The sequence below is a fragment of the Pan paniscus genome, chromosome 10 (genome assembly GCF_029289425.2).
Source record: "Pan paniscus chromosome 10, NHGRI_mPanPan1-v2.0_pri, whole genome shotgun sequence".
Classification (NCBI taxonomy): Eukaryota; Metazoa; Chordata; class Mammalia; order Primates; family Hominidae; genus Pan; species Pan paniscus.
This window is the reverse complement of record NC_073259.2, coordinates 9,641,630-9,646,258: the sequence shown is the minus strand read 5'-3', so window position 1 is coordinate 9,646,258 and position 4,629 is coordinate 9,641,630. Positions and strand designations below refer to the sequence as shown.

The window sequence follows — 4,629 nt, the reverse complement described above, 5'->3', positions numbered from 1 at the left end:
TTGCATTCCCACCATCAATGAATGAGAGTTGCTATTGTTCTACCTCCTCCTCACCATTTGGTGTGTCAGTATTATGAATTTTTGCTATTATTCTGATGAATATGCCGTGGTATCTTACTATTTTAATGTGCATTCCCTAATGATGTGTGATATTAAGCATATCTTCATATGCTTATTTGTCATGTGTATATCTCCTTTGGTGAGATGCCTGTTCAGATCTTTTGCCCACTTTTATTTATTTATTTATTTATTTTTGGGATGGAATCTTGCTCTGTCGCCCAGGCTGGAGTGCAGTGGCGTGATATTGGCTCACTGCAAGCTCCGCCTCCCGGGTTCACGCCATTCTCCTGCCTCAGCCTCCCGAGTACCCGGGACCAGAGGGGCCCGCCACCACGCCCGGCTAATTTTTTGAATTTTTGTAGAGACAGAGTTTCACCGTGTTAGCCAGGATGGTCTCGATCTCCTGACCTCGTGGTCCACCCGCCTCAGCCTCCCGAAGTGCTGGGATTACAGGCATGAGCCACTGCGCCTGGCCGCTTGCCCACTTTTTAATTGGACTGTTTGTTTTCTTATTGTTGAGTGTTAAGAGTTCTTTGTATATTTTGTGTACAAATTCTTTATCGGATATGTGTTTTGCAAAGATTTTCTCCCAGTCTGTGGCTTGTCTTTTCCTTCCCTTAACAATATCTTTCACAGAAGTTTTCATTTTAATAAAATATAAGTTATTACATTTTTCTTTCATAGATTATATTTTTAGTGTTGTATCTAAAAAGTCGTCACCAAACCCAAGATCATCTAGATTTTCTCCTATATTTTCTTCTAAAAGTTTTACAGTTTAGTATTTTACATTTAGGTTTAGGATCCACTATTAATTTTTTTGTGTGTGAAAAGGGTAAGGTCTGTATCTTTTTTTTTTTTTTTTGTATGTACGATTGTTCTCAGCAATGTTTGTTGGAAATACTGTCCTTTCTCCATTGGATTGCTTTTGGTCCTTTGTCAAAGATCATTTGACTATATTTATATGGGTCTATTTCTGGGCTCTGTCTTCTGTTCCATGGATCTATTTGTCTATTCTTTTGCTAGCACCACAGTCTTGATTACTGTAGCTTTATAGCATGTCTTGACGTTGGGTAGTGTCAGTTTTCCAACTTTGTGCTTTATCTACTTCAATATTTGTTGGGTATCCCGGGTCTTTCGCCTTCCCATATATACTTTAGAATCAGTTTGTTAATATCCACAAAATAACTTGCTGGGATTTTGACTGTGATTGCATTGAACTGACGGATTATTTGGAAAGAACTGACATCTTAACCATATTGAGCCTACCTGTTCGTGAAGGTAGACTTTCTCTTCACTTACTTAGATTGTTGATTTCTTTCATCAGAGTTTTATAGTTTTTCTCATGTAGTTTCCTTGCACACATTTTGTTAGATTTATACCTAAGTATTTCATTTTTGGGGGTGCTAATGTAAATGGTGATATGTTTTTAATTATAAATTCCAATTGTTCACTGCTGGTATATAGGAAAGCAACTGACTTGTATATTAACCTTGTATCCTGCAACCTCGTATAATCATTTATTAGATCAAGTTTTTGTGTATGTGAATTTTTTTAATTTTCTACATAGACAATCATGTAATCTGCAAATAAAGTTTTCTTTCTTTCTTCTCAATTTCTATACCCTTTATTTCCTTTTCTTTTCTTAATGTACTAGCTAGGACTTACAGTATAATGACAAATTGGAGTGGTGAGAAGAAACATTCTTGCACTATTAATTCGAATATTTTTATGGTGCCAATTTTAAATGGTTGTATTTAAGACATTGAATTTTCCACTTACAATACAGTGTTTATGAAGCGCAATGTTATTTCCTTCCCCTGTGCATATATTCCATATTCAAGTATTGAGAATGCCCCATAACTTACTATAGCAGCTGAACTTTTTTAAACTGCCACAGAATTTGCTACAAATTTAGATCCTTCAATGTTTTATATGTGTGGAACAATGCTACATCTATACTTGGGTTGGCTTAATCAACCTCTTCAATGGTGGGCCCTGAGGAAGCACCACCAGAGGGAGGAGCTCCACCACCAGGGAATCCCCCAGGCATTCGTCCTGGCATGCCTCCTGCACTCTGGTACAGCTTGGTGATGATGGGGTTGCAGACTTTCTCCAGCTCTTTCTGCTGATGTTCAAATTCTTCCTTCTTGGCAGTCTCATTCTCATTGAGCCAGATGATAATTTCATTACACTTGTCCAGAATCTTCTCTTTGTCCTCATCGTTAATCTTGCCTTGAAGTTTCTCATCTTCGACAGTTGCTTTCATGTTGAATGCATAGGACTCAAGTGAATTCTTGGATGACACTTTGTCCCTCTGCTTTTCATCTTCAGCTTTGTACTTCTCAGCTTCCTGGACCATACGTTCAATGTCTTCCTTGCTCAAACAGCCCTTGTCATTAGTGATAGTAATCTTGTTCTCTTTTCCTGTACTCTTGTCCACAGCAGAGACATTGAGGATGCCATTGGCATCACTGTCAAAAGTGACTTCAGTCTGAGGAACACCTCGGGGTGCAGGAGGTATGCCCATGAGTTCAAACTTGCCAAGCAGGTTGTTATCCTTGGTCATGGCATGCTTACCTTCATGAGCCTGAATAAGCACACCAGGCTGGTTGTCAGAATAGGTAGTGAGGATCTGTGTCTGCTTGGTAAGAATGGTAGTATTATACTTGATGAGGACGGTCATGTGACTCCACCAGCAGTTTCAATACCAAGGGAAAGAGGAGTAACATCAAAGAGCAGCAAATCTTGAACATTTTCAGACTTGTCTCCAGACAGAATGGCTGCCTGGACAGCTATACCATATGCAACAGCTTCATCAGCGTTGATGCCCTTATTCAGTTCTTTCCCATTGAAGAAGTCTTGGAGAAGCTTCTGAATCTTGGGGATACGAGTAGAACCACCAGCCAGGACAATATCATGAATCTGTGACTTGTCGAATTTGGCATCTCGAAGGGCTTTCTCTACGGGGTCCAGGGTGCCACGGAACAGGTCAGCATTCAGTTCTTCAAATCGGGCATGGGTAATGGAGGTACAGAAGTTGATTCCTTCATAGAGACAATCGATCTCAATATGGCCTGGGTGCTGGAAGAGAGAGTATGCTTAGCATGTTCACAAGCAGTACGGAGGCATCTTAAGCTCTCTTATTCTCACTGATGTCCTCCTTATGCTTGTGCTTGAACTCAGCAATAAAATGGTTGACCATTCGGTTGTCAAAATTTCCACCCGAGTGGGTGTCTCTGGCTGTAGATTTGACCTCAGAGATTCCATCCTCAAAACGGCACGCTCACCTTCATAAACCTGAACCAGCACACCAGGCTGGCTGTCAGAATAGGTAGTGAGGATCTGTGTCTGCTTGGTAAGAATGGTAGTATTATACTTGATGAGGACGGTCATGACTCCACCAGCCGTTTCAATACCAAGGGATTGACACTTCAAAAGTGCCACCTCCCAGGTCAAAGATCAGCACATTTCTTTCTGTTCCAACCTTTTGTCTAAGCCATAAGCAGCAGCAGTTGGCTCATTAATAATTCTAAGTACATTGAGACCAACAATAGTTCCAGCATCTTTGGTAGCCTGACGCTGAGAGTCATTAAAGTAAGCTGGCACTGCGACCACAGCATGGGTAACAGTCTTCCCAAGGTAGGCTTCTGCAATTTCCTTCATATTTGTCAGAACCATAGAGGATACCTTCTCTGGATAGAAGCTTTTGCTCTCTCCCTTGTATTCCACTTGGACCTTGGGCCTGCCAGCATCATTCACCACCATGAAGGGCCAATGCTTCATCTCAGACTGGACAACAGCATCATCAAATCTGTGTGCAATCAGACGTTTGGCATCAAAAACCATGTTGGTGGGGTTCATTGCAACTTGATTCTTTGCGGCATCACCAATCATTCGTTCAGTGTCCGTAGAGGCGACATAGCTGAGAGTGGTTCAGTTTCCCTGATCACTGGCAATTATCTCTACTTTTCCATGCTGGAAAACACCCACACAAGACTAGCTGATGCAGGGATCAATACCAACTGCAGGTCCCTTCGACATGGTGGCTGGCACGTAGGCCTGGCTCCGACAACGAAGAAAGACACAGGAACCCTGAGAGCTGCAGGTGAGTTCAATGAGCTAATTCAATATTTTTATTTCAGCTATTCTGATAGGCATATAATTCTGTCTTATGATTTTTTGCATTTCCCTAATGACTAATGATATTGAATATTTTTTCATGTACTTATTTGCTATCTGTAGATTCTCTTTAATGAATTTTTTCATGTCTTTTGCTTATTTTCTAATTGGATTGACTTTTTTCCTTCTGAGTTTTGAGAGTTCCTTATATAATCCAGATATGAGTATTTTATCAGATATGTGACTTGTAAATATTTTCTCTCTGTCTGTAGCTTGACTTCTTATCCTCTTAACAGAGTCTTTTGCAGAGTAAAAGCTTTTGGTGTCAAGGCTAAGAACTCTTTGCTTATGCCTAAATCCTGATGATTTTTTTTTTCTTTTCTTTCTTTCTTTTTTTTTTTGAGACGGAGTCTTGCTCTATTGCCCTGGCTGGAGCGCAATGGCCCGATC

General features: G+C 40.5%; 1 pseudogene; it reads right to left on the bottom strand.

Annotated features, from left to right (window-relative positions):
- Positions 1 to 1,783: 1,783 nt before the first annotated feature.
- On the bottom strand, positions 1,784 to 4,116 carry LOC100991504 (heat shock cognate 71 kDa protein-like; annotated as a pseudogene).
- Between the last annotated feature and the right edge of the window lie 513 nt (positions 4,117 to 4,629).